General features: G+C 39.1%; 1 pseudogene; it reads right to left on the bottom strand.

Moving 5' to 3' along the window:
* LOC138930759 (ubiquitin-conjugating enzyme E2 D3 pseudogene) overlaps positions 1-19036 on the bottom strand; it is a 109714-nt pseudogene extending 90678 nt beyond the window's left edge.
* Between the last annotated feature and the right edge of the window lie 1839 nt (positions 19037-20875).

Here is a 20875-nt window from a genome sequence, read left to right as displayed (position 1 = left end):
TGCCCTAAAAATGTTGTCCTTCCCAAAGTCTGGTGCCACTCTCAGAAAGCACTAAATAAAGTTACATTCTTACATAGCAAGGATACAACAATTTATAACAAGGAAAAAGGAGTACAGTGATTTATAACAAAGAGAAAATTAACTCAAAAGTCTAGTATTGCTAACATCGAAACTACAATATTCCTATTTCTGCATCCTGATTACATTGATTAATATCCTCCCAGGTGCCTAAAAGATAAAGAATATGGAGGCCTGGCAGCAAACATTAACTCAACAAACTCTTCACCAAACTAATTCTTAACTCTAAAAGGCTCTATATCTTTAAGATGTTTTGAGCTTCGTGCTTCTCACAGTTGGGGGCTGTAAACAATCCACAAGTTGTAAAGCAGACCAGTCAGATAAGTTAGAAAGCCATCAAAGGGGCTTAAGCCGAGAGACATTTTTTTTATATGCAGGAGACTGTTAACTGGAGCTCTGAATTAACTCTTTCCTGAGGAAAGGTGGTAATGTCAGAAGAGTATAGTATAGCAGAGAGTAAACAGACAGATTTTGGTTTTGGGGTAGATGCTCAGACAGAGGACCCCTCGAGACCTGACTCACCTTGCCCTTCAGGCCTCTCCACATGACCTTGTCATGGGTGGGATCTCCCGTGCTGGCTCCTGACAATTAAACACAAAGTATTAATAACAGCAAGGGAAAAACAAGAAACATACAAGGAAAAATCCATGATTAACAGTGGATCATTTAGGAGAAACTCTGCAGGCCAGAGGGGAGTGGCAGGATTTATTCAAAGTACTGAAAGAAAAAAATCTACAACCAAGATTACTTACTTAGCAAAATTGATGGAGAAATCAAAAGCTTCCCAGACAAACAAATTTAAGAGAATTTAGCACCACCAAACCAGCCTTATAACAAATACTAAAGGGACTTACATAACCAGTAAACACAAGAGAAAGGAAAGACCTACAAAAACAAACACCAAATAATTAAGAAAATGCCAATAGGAACACATATATCAATAATTACTTTAAATGTAAATGGATTAAATGCACCAACCAAAAGATACAGATTGGTTGAATGGACACAGTAAAAAAAAAAAAAATATATATATATATATATATATATATATATATATATATATATATATATATATACTGCTTGCAGGAGATCCACTACAGACCTAGATACACATACAGACTGAAAGTAAAAGGATGGGAAAAAATTTTCCATGTGAATGGAAACCAAAAGAAAGCTGGAGTGGCATTCCTTATTTCAGACAAAATAGACTTTAAAATAAAGACTATTATAAGAGGCAAAGAAGGGCATTACATAATGATCAAAGGATCAATCCAAGAAAAGATATAACAATTGTGAATATGCATCCAACATATGAGCACCTCAATACATAAGGCAAACACTAACAGGAATAAGAGGGAAAATCAACAGTAAGACAATAATAGTAGGGGATTTTAACACCCCACTTACACAAATGGAGAGATCATCAAAACAGAGAATCAGTAAGGAAGCAGAAACCTTAAATGAAACATTAGACCAAATGGACCCAATTGATATTTTGGGGACTTTCCATCCAAATGCACAAGAACACACTTTCTTCTCAAGTGCACATGGAACATTCTCCAAGATAGGCCACATCTTGGGCCACAAATCAAGCCTCAGTAAATTTAAGAAAATTGAAACCATATCAAATATTTTCTCTGATCACACCGGTATGAGACTAGATATCAACTGCAGGGTAAAAACTGCAAAAAACACAGTCATGGAGATCAGACAATACATTACTAAATAATGAAGAGGTTACTGAATAAATAAGAATGGAAATCAAAAGATTCCTAGAAACAAATGACAATGAAAACATAACAACTGAAAACCTATGGGATTCAGCAAAAGCAGTTCTAAGAGGGAAATTTACAGCAAAAGGAAATCAACCCTGAGTATTTATTGGAAGGATTGATGCTGAAGCTGAAGCTCTAGTACTTTGGTCACCTGATGCAAAGAGCCAACTCATTAGAAAAGACTCTGGTGCTGGCAAAGACTGAGGGCAACAGAGGATGAAATGGTTGGATGGCATCACTCACTCAATGGACATAAGTTTGAGCAGGCTCTGGGAGTTGCTGAAGAAGAAGGAAGCCTGGCATGCTGCAGTCCATGGGGTTGCAAAGAATCAGACACAATTTAGTGACTTAGCAAGTGAACACCAACAACTATGTAAAGTCAGTCCTCTTTAGTTTGCCATCTGTTGAGACTGATTATGCTAATGGACAACAGCAAGATCTCTGTAGCAACAGATCAGGAAGCCAAACTACAGCCCCTGTAGCACTTGGCTCAGAATGGTCAAGACTTGTTCAATATCTTTTAGCTTCCCAAATGTTTGCTTCTATTTCCCACTTAAGACAAAACAGAGAAACCAAATATTATCCTTGAATCAATCACATATGATGTCTCACTTCTAGCTAGCTTGCCTTCAGCTTCCCTATGCCCACAGCCTACAATTAGAGTATTCCTGAAGCCTTTTCATTTTTCACTATAAAACTTTCTCACTCTTCTGTATGTCTTTAATTCTTTGCCAACTTCAAGTGTTGTTGTTTGACTCCTTTGCTATAGTAAACTCAGAATGAATGGCCCTTGCTTGTCCTTTGGGTGTTGCTTCTTTTCATAGTTGTATTATATAGATATTTTAGAGGCAGAATTTTTAACTGGTTATGTACCTGAAAATCAACTAATAAGTTTTTTTAAAAAGTGCAGATGGACTTTTGGACTCAGAGGGAGAGGGAGAGGGTGGGATGATTTGGGAGAATGACATTCTAACATGTATACTATCATGTGAATTGAATCGCCAGTCTATGTCTGACGCAGGATGCAGCATGCTTGGGGCTGGTGCATGGGGATGACCCAGAAAGATGTTCTGGGGAGGGAGGTGGGAGGGGGGGTTCATGTTTGGGAATGCATGTAAGAATTAAAGATTTTAAAATTTAAAAAATAAAAAACTAAAAATTAAAAAAAAAAAAAGTGCAGATGGACAACCAGTACTTAAGTCCAAGAGAATTAGCATTTATATGGGAGGGCCTTGCAATGAATATTTTTATCAAGCATTCCAGAAGAGCAGTCAAAATGGCAGGATAGGAAAACCAGGTGTTCATTTCTCACCACAAGTACATCAACAGTACTCTACAAGTAAAACTATTTGCACAGAGCACCTGCTGAACAATGACAGAGGATCTTGGACACATACAAGGACAAGAAAAGATCCCTGCATAATGGGGTAGGATGAAGGAGAGAAAGGGAAAAAAAGAGGAAACAGGATAGGACCCATGCCCTTGGATGTAAACTGAAGGAGAGTAGAAGTTACTGCACCCAGGGGGGCCCCCTCACTGTCAGTGAAATATGCTGAAACAGGTGGGATGCTTTGGGGCTATCAGAAGATTAGCACCAGTTCTGTGGCAGGTAAGACAGAGTGAGATGTGCATGCGCTGTCTGTAACACAGCCCTGCACACCCCAGCCTGAGACGGGTATCAGCCAATGTGTGTAGAGGCTGGGGCTGGGTGCTAAAAAGTAAGGTTAGGATAGCAGACTCCTGGAGAGAACTGCTTCTGTCTGTGTGCAGATGACCTGAGGGGACAGGAGTGTGGGGTTCCACAGGCAGGAATGCTCCTGGAGGAAGCACAATCTTCCTTGGAAGCAAGATGCCATTGTTGAGTGGTGAGCAAGCTGTGGGGCTGCTATTGAGATGTCGCTTCCCACATGCCAACCCCTGCCACAGCAGGCACTAGGAAAGACCTCCAAAGGACTAGTGTGCATGGTTGCATTATTCCTCTCCTACCTGAGCGAATATGCATGCTCCAATCAATCACTGTTTCTGACCCCTTCCATCTAAGTGAGCAAGCATGTCCCACTGAGTTGCTGCCTTTGCCCTTTCTTGCCTGGGAAGGCCTGAGGGTGACCCACATGCAGAGGTGGAACTTAAACTAAAGCTGAGCCTCTGGGATTGTGCAACTAAGGAAAAGGAACTGAAATTTTCGTGCAGATGCACAAACCATGGACTAACCCTACATTATTAACCTGATAAGTCCAACACCTGCAGAATGACTCAATGGACAATGAGGGCTCCCAACCTGAAACCAGTATAGCTGTAGCAGCTGTAGAATTTGTGGGTATATACACATGAGAGTCCCCTTCATGGATGACAGCCTTGTCATGTAGAAGGCACTTGCATAACTCATTGAAGCTATGAGCCATGCTATGCAGGGCTATCTAAGATGGATGAATCAGTAAAGAGTTCTGACAAAACATGGTCTTCTGGAGAAGGCAATGGCAAATCACTCAAGTATTCTTGCCACAAGAACTCCATGAACATTATGAAAAGGCAAAAAAAAAAAAAAAAAGACACTAGAAGATGAGCTCCCCCAGGTCAGAAAGTATCCAATACACTACTCGGGAAGAGCAGAGGGCAATAAGCTCCACAGAGAATGAAGCAGCTGGGTGAAAGCAGAAATAGTGCTCAGTTTTGGATGTGTCTGGTGGTGAAATAAATTCCAATGCTGTAAAGAAAAATATTGCATAAGAACCTGGAATGTTAGGTACATGAGTCAAGGTAATTCAAACATGGTCAAGCAGGATTGAACGTCAGCATCTTAGGAGTCAGTGAACTAAAATAGATGGGAATGGGGAAATTTAATTTTAACCATTATATCTACTACTGTGGTCAAGAATCCCTTAGAAGAAATGGAGTAGCCCTCATTGCCAGCAAAAGAGTCTGAAACAAAGTACTTGGGTGCAATCTCAGAAATGATAGAATGATCTTGGTTTGCTTCCAAAGCAAATCAGCCAACATCTAAGTCTAAATCTATGCCACAACCACCATTGCTGAAGAAGCTGAAGTTGACTGGTTCTGTGAAAACCTACAAAACCTAGAAATAATACCAAAAAAGAAATGCCTTTTTCATCATCAGGGATTGGAATGAAAAAGTAGAGAGTCAAATGATCCCCAGAACAATAGTCAAATTTAGCCTTAGAATACAAAATGAAGCTGTGAAAAGGCTAACAACAAGGGTTTTGTCAAGAGAACATGCTGGTCATAGCAAACACTTTTCAAACAACACAAGAGATGACACTACACATGGACATCACCATATTGTAAGTACTAAGATAATATTGATTATGCTCTTTGCAGCCAAAGTTGGAGAGGCTCTATACAGTCAAGAAAACCTGTAGACAAAAGTTCATAACACTATACAGGAGGCAGTGACCAAAACCATCCCAAAGAAAAAGAAATGACAGGGAAAAATAGTTGTCTGAGAAGACTTTAAAAATAGCTGAAGAAAGAATAAAAGTGAAAAGCAAGGAAGAAATGGAAAGATATGCCTAACTGAATGTGGAGTTCCAGAGAATAGCAAAGAGAGGAAAGAAGGATTTCTCAAATGAACAGTGCAAAGAAGGAGAGGAAGAGAAAAAGTAGAGCTCTCTTCAATGAAACTGGAGAGATCAAGGAAATATTTCATTCAAGGATGGGCATGATAAAGGAGAGAAATGGTGAAAACCTGAGAGAAACAGAAGAGATTAAGAAGAGGTGGCAAGAATACACAGAAGAGCTATCAAAAAAAGGTCTTAATGATCTGGATAATCACAATGGTGTGGTTACTGACCTAGAACCATACATCCAGGAGTATGGAGTGAAATGGACCTTAGGAAGTATTACTACAAACAAAGCTACTGGCGGTGATAGAATTCAAAGCCTAAAATATGATGCTTTTTCAATGATCCAGTTAAAGTGTTGTATTCAATATGCCAGCAAATTAGGAAAACTCAACACTGGCTATAAGACTGAAAAGATCAGTTTTCATTTCAATCCCAAAGAAGGACAATGGCAAAGAATGTTCAGACTACTGTACAATTGTGTTCATTTTGCATGCTAGTATGGTTATGCTCAAAATCCTTCAAGATAGGTTTCAGCACTATATTAACCATGAATTTTCAGATGTACAAGCTGGGTTTAGGAAAGGCAGAGCAATCAAAGATCAAATTGCCAACAATCGATGGATTATAGAGAAAGCAAGGGAATTCCAAAAAAAACTACTTCTTCCTCATTAAAGCCTTTGTGTGGATGAAAACAAATTGTGGAAAATTCTTAAAGAGATGGAAAAAATCTTCACTCTAATGATAAAAAGTGAAGAGGAGCTCAAGTGCCTCTTGATGAAGGTGAAAAAGGAGAGTGAAAAAGTTGGCTTAAAACTCAACATTCAAAAAACTAAGATCATGACATCCATTTCAATCACCTCATGACACATAGAAGGAGAAAATTGAAAGCAGTGACAGGTTTTATTTTCTTGGGCTCAAAATCACTATTGACAGTGACTGTAGTTATAAAATCAAAAGAGGCTTACTCCTTCAAAAGAAAGCTATGATAAACATAGACAGCATATTAAAAAGCAAAGACATCATTTTGTCAACAATGTTTCGTATAGTCAAAGCTATGTTTTTTCTAGTAGTCATGTACAGATGTGAGAGTTGGACCATAAAGAAGGCTGAGCACCAAAGACTGATGCTTTTAAATTGTGGTGCTGGAGAAGACTCTTGAGAGTCTCTTGAGAGACTGCAAGGAGAGCAAACCAGTCAATCCTAAAGGAAATCAACCTTTAATATTCATTGCAAAGACTGATGCTGAAGCTGAATCTCCAATATTTTGGCCACCTGAAGAGAAGAGCTGACTCATTGGAAAAGATCCTGATGCTGGGAAAGATTGAGGGCAAAAGAAGAAGAGGGTGAAAGAGGATGAGATGGTTAGATAGCATTAATTATTTTAATGGACATGAATTTAAGCAAACTGGGGAGATAGTGAAGGATAGGGAACCCTGACATGCTGCTGTCCATAGTGTTACAAAGGGTCAGAAATGACTTAGAGACTGAGCATAAACAACACATGTGAAATGAACCAGGTCAGAGTCTGAACTAATCCCATAGTGCCCACAATGGGCCCAGAAACCTGTCTAGAGGTCTTGGAGGGCTTCCTGGAATGGTGGGGGTTGACTGCAATTAACTGTGGGAGCAGACAGTGATAGCAAAGTCCTCAGGGAATTGTTTTATATTGATTTTATTCTTTTAATTTCTTAATTTTTAAATTACATTTTTATTTGTCTATTTTCATTTACTTATTTATTTACTGTTTTTGTTGTCTTTCATTTTATTTTTGTTTTCATTTTTGTTACATGGTCATTTTTGCATGTTAATTTTTTGTTTTCTTTTTTGTTTTGGTTTTTGTTAGTTTTGTGTTTATTGTTTCTTTTGGTTTGTGGGGGTTTTTTCTCTTAGGTTGTTTTCCTTTTTGTTTGTTTGTTTGTTTTCTTTGTGTTTTTCTTTGGTTTTTGTTTTTATTGTTTACCTTGGTTTGTGTTTGTCAGTTTTCCTTTCCTTTTTCTGGCCATGCTGTGTAGCTTGTGGTTTTTTTGTTAACCAGCTGGCAGTCAGCCCAGAGCTTTCATGGTGGGACTGCCGATCCTGTCCACTGGATCACCAGAGAATTCTAGTCCCCAGGAAATATTAATTGGCAAGAACTCTGCCAGAGGTCCCCATTTGGGGACCAGGAACCAGCTCCACCTAACAGCCTGCAAGTTCCATTGCTGGATGCCCTAGGATAAACGATCAGCAGGACAGGAACATAGCCCCATGCATTAGCAAACAGGCTGCCTGAAGCTCAAAGCTCTGAAACTCTAAAAACACTCCTTTGACATTGCTCTGCCCACCAGAGGGACAAGACTTAGCTCCACCAACCAGAGCACAGGTACTGTTCTCTCCATCCAGAAAGTCTACATAAGCCCCTGGACCAATTTCATCCACCAGGGGGAAGACGTGAGAAGCAAAGGGAACAATGACACTGCAGCCTGCACACAGGAGACCACACAAAAAGTAAGACAAAATGAGATGACAGAGGAATAAGTTGCAGATCAAGGATGAAGGAAAAACCTATAATACCATTGAAATGAAGAGGAGAGAGGCAATCTACCTGAAAAAAATTCAAAGTAATGTTAGTTAAGATGATCCTAGATATCTGAAGTAGAATGAAGGAACTGAGGGAGAAGATAAAATATATGTTACCAAAGGCCTAGAAGAACTAAAACACAAAACACTGATGAACAACACAATAGCTGAGGAACAACATACAAGAAGGAATCAACAGCAGAAAACTGAATAAGTGAGCTGGAAGAGAGAATTGTGGAAGTAACTGCTGCAGAGCAGAATAAAGAAAAAAAAAAAGAAAAGAAAAGAAATAAGGACAGTCTTAGAGACCTCCAAGACAACATTAAACATACCAACATTCACATTATTGGAGTTCCAGAAGGAGAAGAGAAAGAGAAAGGGTCTAAGAAAATATTTGAAGAGAATATAGTTGAAAACTTCCCTAAAATGGGAAAGAAAATAGTCAACCAAGTCCAGGATGTGCAGAATCCTATACAGGATAAATCCAAGGAGAAACATGCTAAGACACATACTAATCAAATTAACAAAATTAAATACAAAAATATTAAAATCAACAAGGGAAAAACAATGAATAACATACAAGAGAATTCCCATATGGTTATCAGCTGATTTTTCAGCAAGAACTCTGTAGGCAAGAGGGGAATTGTATGATATATATTTAAAAACCTACAACCAAAAATACTCTATCCAGCAAAGATAGAGCATGATTCAGCAGAGAAATCAAAAGCTTTACAGACAAGCAAAAGCTAAGAGAATTCAGCACCACCAAACCAGCTTTACAACAATTGCTAAAGGAACTTCTCTAGACAAGAAACACAAAAGAAGAGAACAAAAATGGAAGGGAAGAAGAGAGACCTATGAAAACAAACTTAAAGTATTTAAGAAAATGGCAATAGTAACATGTGTGTGTATGCATGCTAAGTTGCTTCAGTTGTGTCCAACTCTTTGCAATGTTATGGACTATAGCTACCAGGCTCCTCTGTCCATGGGATTCTCTGGGCAAGGATAATAGAGTGGGTTGTCATGCCCTCCTCCAGAGGATCTTCCTGACCCAGGGATTTAATCCACCTCTCTTACGTCTCTTGCATTGGATGTAATACAAATATGTATTATTTATGTGAAAAGTTCTTTAGCAGTAGTACCACCTGGGAAGCCCTAATAGGAACATACATATCAATAGTTATATTAAATGGAAATGGATTAAGTGCTCTGACCAAAAGACATAGACTGGAGGAATGAATATAGAAACAAGACCCATATATATGCTGCCAACAAGATACCCACTTCTGATCCATGGCCACGTACAGACTGAAAGTGAGGGAATGGAAAAATATATTCCACACTAATGGAAATCAAAAGAAAGTTGGAGTAGCAACACTCATATCAGACCAAGTTTGACTTTTAAATAAAAACTCTTATAAGAGACAAGGAAGGACATTACACAATGATCAGGGAGTCAATCCAATACATAACAATTGTAAATACATATGCATTCAATCTTAGGAGCACCTCAATATATAAGACAAATGCTAACAGCCATAATTAGGGAAATCAACAGTAACACAATAATAGTGGGGAGGTTAATACCACACTTATACTGAAAGACAGATCATCCAGACAGAAAATTAATAAGGAACACAAGCCTTAAAGGATACAGTAAAACATACATAAATTAGAACATATAGATCTATTTGATTTTTGTAGAACATTCTGTCTGAAAGCAGCAGAATATACTTTTCTCTAAAATGCACAGGGCACACAGAACATTCTCCAGGATAGATCACATCTTGGATCATAAACCAATTATCAGTAAATTTCAGCAAACTGAAATAATATGAAGCATCTTTTCTGACCATAAAGCTATGAGTTTAGAAATCAGTCACAAGAAAAAAAAAAAAAACAAGCTGTAAAATTAACAAACACATGGAGACTAAACAATATGGTCAGTTCAATTCAGTTCAGTTCAATTGCTCAGTCGTGTCTGACTCTGTGACCCCATGAATCGCAGCACGCCAGGCCTCCCTATCCATCACCAACTCCGATAGTTCACTCAGACTCACGTCCATCGAGTCAGTGATGCCATCCAGCCATCTCATCCTCTGTTGTCCCCTTCTCCTCCTGCCCCCAACCCCTTGAAGCATCAGAGTCTTTTCCAATAAATCAACTCTTTGCATGAGGTGGCCAAAGTACTGGAGTTTCAGCTTTAGCATCATTCCTTCCAAAGAAATCCCAGGGCTGATCTCCTTCAGAATGGATTGGTTGGATCTCCTTGCAGTCCAAGGGATTCTCAAGAGTCACTTCTCCAACACCACAGTTCAAAAGCATCAATTCTTCAGTGCTCAGCCTTCTTCACAGTCCAACTCACATCCATACATGACCATAGGAAAAACAATAACCTTGACTTGACGGACCTTAGTCGGCAAACTAATGTCTTTGCTTTTGAATATGCTATCTAGGTTGGTCATAACATTCCTTCCAAGGAGTAAGCGTCTTTTAATTTCATGGCTGCAATCACCATCTGCAGTGATTTTGGAGCCCCTCAAAATAAAGTCTGACACTGTTTCCACTGTTTCCCCATTACTGAATAAATCAAAGAGGAAATTAAAAAATACCTAGAGACAAATGAATATCTATGGAATGCAGCAGAAGTAGTTCTAAAAGGGAAGTTTACAGCAATACAATCTTACCTCAATGAACAGAAAAATCTCAAATAAACCCCCTAAGCTTAAACCTGAGGCAACTAGATGTATAAGAACAAATAAGAGCCAAAGTTAGCAGAGGAAATTAAACCAAAATAATCAGAGCAGAAATAAATGAAATAGAGACAAAGAAAACAATAGCAAAGTTCAAAAAAAAACTTAGAAGTTTTTCTTTAGGAAGGTAAACAAAATTGATAAATCTTTAGGCAGATTCATCAAGAAAACAAGGGAAGCGATTTAAATCAATAAATTAGAAATGAAAATGTTACAGTAGAAACCACATAAATACAACTGGCCATAATAGATTAGGACTTCCCTGGTGGCTTAGATGGCAAAGCGTCTGTCTACAACGCGGGAGACCCGGGTTTGATCCCTGAGTCAGGAATGGCAGTCTACTCCAGTACTATTGCCTGGAAAATCCCATGGACAGAGGAGCTTGGTAGGCTACAGTCCATGGGGTCACAAAGAGCCAGACACGACTGAGTGACTTCACTTTCACAATAGATTACTACAAGCAACTATATGAAAATAAAATGGACAACCTAGAAGAAATAAACTAATTCTTAAAAAGATACAATCTTTCAAGACTGAACCACGAAGAAATAGAAATATTAAAAGACCAATCACAAGTAATGAAATTGAAACTATAATTTAAAAACTTCCTATATACAAAAGACCAGGACTGGGTGGCTTCCCAGGTGAATTTTATCAAGCATTTAAAGTAGAGTTAACACCTAACCCTCTGAAACTGTTCTAAAATTTTTAAGAGGAAGGAATACTCCCAAGCTCATTTTATGAGGCCACTATCACCCTGACCACCAAACCAGATAATGACACCACACAAAGAAAATATAGAAGAATATCATTGATGAACATAGATGCAAACATGCTCAATGAAATACTCACAAGCCAAACCCAATAACACATTACTGTCCCCCACATATGAAACTTCAAATTATAAACATTCAAATATGTGAACATGCATTTGTATGTATGATCATGTAGTTTAATTTATGTGTCTGGTATATACTGTCATGTGTTTGTATCCTCTACAAGTGGTTTTGCTGTGATGTACTTTACTATACAGTACTGTATAGAGTATAATATTTTTATTTCAAGTTTCAGGATGTCTGAAGCAAGCATAAAAACAATGGTGATGCAGCTGGTAATACTATACATTTCAAGATACTGTACTGTAAGTTTAAAAATGCTTTTGTGTATTTGTTTTTTATGTATTATTTGTATGAAAAGTATTATAAAACTATTATAGTACATAATATATAGCTGATTGTTTCATTTGGGTACCTAGGTTAACTTTGTAGGACTTATAAACAAATTGGACTTATGAATGTACTCTCAGAACAGAACTCATTCATATGTAGGAGATTTACTATAAAAGGAATATACATGCTGATCAAATGGGATTTATCCCAGGGATTCAAGGATTCTTCAGTATAGTCAAATGAATCAGTGTGATACACCACATTAACAAACTAAAGAATAAAATCCATATGATTATATCAATATTGCAGGAAAAAGCTTTTGAAAAAGTTCAGCACCAATTTATGATAAAAGCTCTCCAGACAGTCAGTTTATAGGAAATCTACCTTAAAATAATAAAAACCATACATGGCAATCCTACAGCTATCATCATACTCAATGGTGAAAAGATGAAAGCATTTCCACTAAGATCAGGAAGAATACAAGTATATCGACTCTCATCACTTTTATTCAACATACTTTTGGAGATCCTAGGTATGGTAGTCAGAGAAAAAAGAAATAAAGGGAATCCAAATTGGAAAAGAAGAAATACATATTTCAGTTTTTACAGATGAAATAACGCTATACACAGAAAATCCTATAGATGCTACAAGAAAATAACTCAGTTCAGTTCAGTCACTCAATCGTGTCTGACTCATTGTGACCCCATGAATTGCAGCATGCCAGGCCTCCCTGTCCATCACCAACTCCTGGAGTTCACCCAAACTCATGTCCATTGAGTCGGTGATGTCATCCAGACGTTTCATCCTCTGTCATCCCCTTCTCCTCCTGTCCCCAATCCCTCCCAGCATCAGAGTCTTTTCCAATGAGTCAACTCTTTGCATGAGGTGGTCAAAGTACTGGAGTTTCAGCTTTAGCATCAGTCCTTCCAAAGAACACCCAGGACTGATCTCCTTTAAAATGGACTAGTTGGATCTCCTTGCAGTCCAAGGGACTCTCAAGACTCTTCTCCAACACCAGAGTTCAAAAGCATCAATTCTTCAGTGCTGAGCTTTCTTCACATTCCGACTCTCACATCCATACATGACCACAGGAAAAACCATAGATGGACCATTGTTGGCAAAATAATGTCTCTGATTTTGAATATGCTATCTAGGTTGGTCATAAATGAGCTTCCAAGGAGTAAGGGTCTTTTAAATTCATGGCTGCAATCACCACCTGCAGTGATTTTGGAGCCCCCAAAAATAAAGTCTGACACTGTTTCCACTGTTTCCCCATCTATTTCCCATGAAGTGATGGGACTGGCTGCCATGATCTTAGTTTTATGAATATTGAGCTTTAAGCGAACTTTTTTTTTTTTTTTTGCTCTCTTTCACTTTCATCAAGAGGCTTTTTAGTCCTCTTCACTTTCTGCCATAAGGGTGGTGTCATCCACATATCTGAGGTTATTGATATTTCTCCCGGCAATCTTGATTCCAGCTTGTGCTTCTTCAAGCCCAGCGTTTCTCATGATGTACTCTGCATAAGAGTTAAATAAGCAGGGTGACAATATACAGCCTTGACGAACTCCTTTTCCTATTTGGAACCAGTCTGTTGTTCCATGTCCAGTTCTAACTGTTGCTTCCTGACCTGCATATAGGTCTATCAAGAGGCAAGTCAGGTGGTCTGGTATTCCATTCTCTTGAAGAATTTTCCACAGTTTATTGTGATCCACACAGTCAAAGGCTTTGGCATAGTCAATAAAGCAGAAATAGACGTTTTTCTCGAACTCTCTTGCTTTTTCAATGATCCAATGGATGTTGGCAATTTGATCTCTGGTTCCTCTGCCTTTTCTAAAACCAGGTTGAACATCTGGAAGTTCATGGTTCATGTACCGCTGAAGCCTGGACTGGAGAATTTTTAGCATTACTCTACTAGCGTGTAAGATGAGTGCAATTGTGTGGTAGTTTTAGCAATATTTGGCATTGCCTTTCTTTGGGATTGGAATGAAAAGTGACTTTTCCAGTCCCGTGACCACTGCTGAGTTTTCCAGATTTGCTGGCATATTGAGTGCAGCATTTTCACAGCATTATCTTCCAGGATTTGAAATAGCTCAACTGGAATTCCATCACCTCCACTAGCTTTGTTCGTAGTGATTCTTTCTAAGGCCCACTTTACTTCACATTCCAGGAAGTCTGGCTCTAGGTGAGTGATCACACCATCGTGGTTATCTGGGTCGTGAAGATCTTTTTTGTACAGTTCTTCTGTGTATTTTTGCCACCTCTTCTTAATATATTCTGCTTCTGTTAGGTCCATAGCATTTCTGTCCTTTATCGAACCCATCTTTGCATGAAATGTTCCCTTGGTATCTCTAATTTTCTTGAAGAGATCTCTAGTCTTTCTCATTCTGTTGTTTTCCTCTATTTATTTCCATTGATCGCCAAGGAAGGCTTTTTCCATCTCTCCTTGCTATTCTTTGGAACTCTGCATTCAGATGCTTATATTGTTCCTTCTCTCCTTTGCTTTTCACTTCTCTTCCCTTTACAGCTGTTTGTACGGCCTCCCCAGACAGCCATTTTGCTTTTTTGCATTTCTTTCCCATGGCGATGGTTTGATCCCTATCTCCTGTACAATGTCACAAACCTCATTCTTTAGTTCATCAGGCACTCTATCAGATCTATTTCCTTAAATCTATTTCTCCTTCCTTATGATTATTCCACTGTATAATCATAAGGAATTTGATTTAGGTCATACCTGAATGGTCTAGTGATTTCCCCTACTTTCTTCAATTTTAGTCTGAATTTGCCAATAAGCAATTCATGATCTTATCCACAGTAAGCTCCCAGTCATGTTTCTGCTCACTGTATAGAGCTTCTCCATTTTTGGCTGCAAAGAATATAATCAATCTGATTTTGGTGTTGACCATCTGGTGATGTCCATGTGTAGAGTCTTCTCTTGTGTTGTTGGAAGAGGGTGTTTACTATGGCCAGTGCGTTCTCTTGGCAAAACTCTATTAACTTTGCCTTGCTTCATTCTGTATTCCTAGGCCAAATTTGCCTGTTTCTCCAGGTGTCTCTTTGCATGAGGTGGCCAAAGCACTAGAGTTTCAGCTTTAGCATCGGTTCTTCCAAAGAAAACCCAGGACTGATCTCTTTTAGAGTGGACTGGTTGCATCTCCTTACAGTCCAAGGGACTCTCAAGAGTCTTCTCCAACACCACAGTTCAAAAGCATCAATTCTTTGGTGCTCAGCTTTCTTCACAGTCCAAATTTCACATCCATAGATGACCACTGGAAAAACCATAGCCTTGACTAGATGGACCTTTGTTGGCAAAATAATGTCTCTGCTTTTGAATATGGTATCTAAGTTGGTCATAACTTTCTTGCCAAGGAGTAAGTATCTTAGAGCTCATCAATAAATTTAATAAATTTGCTGGATAAAAATTTAATGCACAGAATTATCTTGCATTGCTATACACTAACAATGATAGATCAGAAGGAGAAATTAAGAAAACAATGTCATTTACTATTTCATCAAAATAATGAAATAGCTAGAAATAAACCTACCCAAGGAGTCAAAAAAAAAAAAAACTGTACTCAGAAAACTATTAGAAACTGATGAAAGAAATTTAAAAAATGATATAAACAAATGGATGGATATACCATGTTATTGGATTGGAAGAATCAATATTGTGAAGATAGCTGTATTTCCCAAGATAATATACAGATTCAATGCAGTCTGTATCAAATACCAGCATTTTTTTTTCACTGAATTGGAGCAATATATTTTACAATTTGTATGGAAACACAAATGTCTCCAAATACCAAAGTAGTTGTGAGAAAAAAAAGCAGAGCTAGAATAAACAGGCTCTCTGTCTTCAGACTATACTACAAAGCAACAGTACAAATCAATGATACAGGATATAAAGTCCAGAGATAAGCCTAAACAACTATGGTCACCTAACCTATGACACAGGAGGCAAGAATGTGCAATGGATAAAAGACAGTCACTTCAATAAGTGATGCTGGAAACTGAACAGCTACACATTACAGAATGAAATTAGATCACACACTTATACCTTATCCCAAAATAAGCTCAAAATGGATTAAAGACCTAAACATTAGCTTGGATACAATAAAAAGAAAATGTAGGGAGAACACTCTCTGACATAAATTGCTGCAAGATCTTTTACAATCCATCTCCTAAAATAATGAAAATAAAAACAAAATACAAAAAATGGAACCTAATTAAACTTAACTTTTTCACAGGAAAGGAAACTATAAATAAATAAAATGCAAATCCCAGAATAGGAGAAAATATTAACAAATGAAATAAGCAACAAAGCATTAATATTCAAAATATAAAATAAAAACAGCCCATGCAGCTCAATATCAGAAAACAAGCAACCCAATCAAAAAATTAGGTTGACAATCTAAACAGACATTCCTACAGAGAAAACATACAGATGCTTAAAAGTCATATGAAAAGATGCTCAACATCACTAAATATTAGAAAAATACAAATCAAAACTACAATGAGGTATTATCTCACACCCATCAGAATGGCCATTATCAAAAAGCTTACAAACAATAGTTTTTGGAGAAGGCATGGAGAAAAGGGAAGCCTCCTACATTGTTCCAGGGAATGAAAACTCATACACCACTGTGGGGAAGAGTATGGTGTCCTTAAAAAACTGAAAATAGAGTTAACATATGATCCAATAATCCCACTCCTGGGCATATATCTAGAGAAAATCGTCATTCAAAACGATGCATGCAACCCAATGTTCACTGAAGTATTATTTACAATAGCCAAGCCATAAAATCAGCCAAAATATTCATAAACAGAGGAATGGATAAAGAAGTTGTGGTACATATTTACAATAGATTATTATTCATCCATAAAAACAAAAATAATATGATTTTCTGCAACATGGATGGACCTAGAGATTGTAATACCAAGTGATGTAAGTCAGACAGATAAAGACAAGTATCATTTGACATTACTTATATGTTAAATCTAAAAATAGAGTTGCAAATAAGCTTAACTACAAAACAAAATAGAGTTACAGATATACAAAATAAACTTATATATACTGGGTAAACAGATGAGCAGAAGACCTAAACAAACATTTCTCCAAAGAAGACATACAGGTGCCCATGTGACACAGGATAGGATGCTCAACATCGCTAATTACTAGAGGAATTCAAATCGAAACTACAATGAGATATCACCTCATACCAGCCAGAATGGCCATCATTGAAAAATCTATAAACAATAAATGTTGGAGTGGGTATTGAGAAAAAGGAACACTCCACATTGTGAGTATGAATGTAAATTGATACAGCCAGTATGGAAAACAGTATGGATATTCCTTGAAAAGTAAAATTAGAGCTACCATATGCTCTGGCAATCCCACTCCTGGGTGTATATCTAGTGCAAAACATGTTATGAAAAAATACATGCACCCAATGATCATTGCAGTGCTGTTTACAGTAACCAAGGAATGGAAGCAATCCAAATGTCCATCAAAAGAGGAATGGATAAAACAGATGTGTTAGACATATACAATGTAATATTACTCTGTCATGAAAAAGAATGAAATAATATCATTTGCAGCAAGGAGATTATCTTATCAAATGAAGTAAATCAGACAGGGAAAGATAAAAATATGTTATTGTTCATATTTGGAGTCTAAATAAAAGATACAAATGAACTTATTCACAAAACAGAAACACAGTCACAGGTGTACAGAATGAACTTATGGTTACCAAGGGGGAAATGTTGAGGGAGAAATAAACTGGAAGTTTGAGAATGATGTGTTCACACTTATTTAAAATAGATAGCCAATGAGGACCTATTGTAAAGAAAAAAAAGTTTTTTAATTAAATAAAATTTTAAATTAATCACTGAAAGAATATACCCTTTTATATATTTGAAACCACTAAAGAAATAAATAAGTTTGGTCAATCCAAGAAAAAGGAAGTAAAAAATGAAAGCATTGTAACTAAGCATTACAAATAAAAACAAACAAGTAATAAAACAAATTAAAATGGCATAAATGAGCCCCAATATATCAGTAGTCATAATAAATTTAAGTGAGCTTTATTCTTTTATTAAACAGTAAAGTTCAGGGGGTGGTCCTAAGATGGTGGAGGAATAGGACGGGAGACCACTTTCTCACCCCACAAATTCATTGAAAGGTCATTTGAACGTTGAGCAAATTTTACAAAACAACTTCTGAACCCTGGCAGAGGACACCAGGCACCCAGAAAGGCAGACCATTGTCTTTGAAAGGAGGTAGGACAAAATATAAAGGATAAAAGGGAGACAAAAGAGTTAGGGACAGAGACCCATCCCAGGGAGGGAATTGTAAAAGAGGAGAAGTTTCTAAACACCAGGAAACCCTCTCACTGGCGAGTCTGTGGGGAGTTTTGGAATCCCAGAGGCAACATAACCGGGAGGAAAAATAAATAAATAAGACCCACAGATTATGTGCCTAACAGCAACTCCCAGTGGAGGAGTAGCCCAGACTCTTGCCTTCGCCACCAGCAAGAGGGGACTGAATAGGGAGGCACCGGCTGCATTGCTTAGGGTAGAGACCAGGCCTGAATGCCTTGAAGACAATCTGAGGGAGCTAACCTGAGGTAGTGAAGAGCCGAAGCCATTCCATTTTGCCCCCCCCCCCAAAAAAAAAAGACTCCATTTTAGAGTTCTGAGGAAAGAGTCTCTGGAAATCCCCTGACCTCACCCCACCACCTGTGAGCCAATCAGATCCCAGATCAGGATCTCCTGACTTTACATTCAGGACTTATGACCTGCCCGGGAAATTTGAATTAAGCCCAGGAAATGAAAACCAATTGGAACCCAACACCTAACCCTTCCACAGAAGGTAACCAATTAGATGTCTCCCAACCCAGAAACTCCCGTTTTTCAAATTTTTCAGGCGAGAATACCCTATATAAGCAATGTAACCCAGAGTTTGGGGCTCCTCTCCTTAGCCACTGCATCGGTAACGGTGGGAGCCCCAGTTTGAGCTTGGTAATAGAAACTCTCTTGCTTTTGCATCGGATATCAGCTCCCTGGCGGTCATAGGGAGATTTCGAGACTTGGGCATAACATTTGGGGGCTCGTCCGGGATCTCCCATCTGTCCCACAGGGAAACTGATCCAGAGAGTTATCTGCAGCCGGTAAGCTCTTCTCTGTCTCTTTGTTTCTGATAAGGCCTATTTTCTGAAGCCTGTATATGACTCAGGCGGAGGCGCCAGCAGGTCACCAGTGCGGGTCATTGGGAGACATCCCCGGCCCCTTCAGAGGGGACGGAGTGCCCCTGTTCTCTGTAGACGATAGCGGGTCGCTCCTGCTGAATGGTTGGAGGCCGTCGTCTTACTCTCAGTTTTGCCTCTGGACTCCTGGAGGTCTGTATCTTCTGTCTCTCTGTCTGTCTGTGTGGCTATCTGTACTGTCTGTGTTAATTTACCAACATCTGACTGATCTAGGAAGGATGGGGCAAAGTCAATCCAACCCTACCCCTCTATCCCTGACCACTGACCATTTTAAGGAGGTCAAGATGTGCGCACGTGACCTCAGTGTGGAAATTAAGAAAGATAAATTAATCACTTTTTGCAGTGCGGAATGGCCAACCTTCCACGTGGGATGGCCCCCAGAGGGCACCTTTGAATTGGAAACCATGCACCAAGTCCGAGACATCATCTTTCGACCACGGAGCAGACACCCTGACTAAGTTCCCTATGTCATAGTGTGGAAAGATCTCATATTGCGCCCTCCTCCATGGGTAAAACCTTTCTTGCCTCAACAGGGATTCTCCACCGCACAGGTGCTGGTGACACATGTAGGAAAGAACCTGAAAGATCCCAAGGAACCTGAACCAATGGCGCTGCTGTACCCCATTTTACAAGGGGGAACAAAGGAAGAACTTCTCTTCCCAACCCCTTACCAACCCCTCGAGCCACTGCGGGCCCCTGCTATCCCTCCACCTAGGGCTGAAGCATCAGAAGAGGGGCCTGCACAAAATACTCGCCATAGGCGAGCCGTGTCTCCAGCGGGGCCAGTAGACTCAACAGTTGCCCTCTCTTTACAAGTGGCTGGTCCCCCTGATGAGGAAGGGAACCAACCTCATCAATATTGGCCCTTCTCTACCAGTGGCCTATATAACTGGAGGTCACAGAATGCTAAGTTCTCAGATAACCCTAGAGATCTAACTAACCTTCTAGAAACTGTGCTTTTTACTCATCAGCTCACCTGGGATGACTGTCAACAGCTGCTCCAGATTCTCTTCACCATGGAAGAGAGAGAGAAAATACAGAATGAGGCCTGTAAAAGGGTCCCAGGGGCAAATGGAGAACCCACCACTAATATAGATGAAATTAACACCTCTTTTCCTTTATCGAGACCTGACTGGGATTACAATAAGGCACAAGGTAAGGAGAGGCTCCGGGTCTACCACCAGACTCTGTTGGGGGGGCTCAAGGCAGCTGCACAGAAACCCACTAACCTAGCTAGAGTAGGAGATGTTCAACAAGGCCCCACTGAAAGTTCAGCCGCTTATCTGGAAAGGCTGATGGAGGTCTTTACACAATACACCCCCATGGACCCAGAAGCAGAAGGCACTCAGGCTGCTTTGATAATGCATTTTGTCAACCAGGCGGCTCCAGACATCAGGAAAAAGTTACAAAAACCAGAACACCTGGGTGAAAAGAGTATCCAGGATTTAATAACAGTGGCAGAAAGGGTCTACAATACTCGAGAGACCCCCGAGGAAAAACAAGCTAAGGCAGCAGACCACCAGACCCACAATATGGCATGCATCCTGCTAGTGGCAACAGTTCCTGATTCGGGAGAAAGGGAGCACCAGCTGCGCCGCCTAGCGGCTGAAGGTAAGAGCTGCCCCCATACATGACCAGCATTAGGAAAGAATCAATGCGCCTATTGTAAGGAGGAAGGACACTGGGCCAAAGAATGTCCTA

Source organism: Ovis canadensis, chromosome X (genome assembly GCF_042477335.2).
Source record: "Ovis canadensis isolate MfBH-ARS-UI-01 breed Bighorn chromosome X, ARS-UI_OviCan_v2, whole genome shotgun sequence".
Classification (NCBI taxonomy): Eukaryota; Metazoa; Chordata; class Mammalia; order Artiodactyla; family Bovidae; genus Ovis; species Ovis canadensis.
Note: the sequence above shows the minus strand (reverse complement) of the source record. Positions and strands in the feature narration are given on the sequence as shown.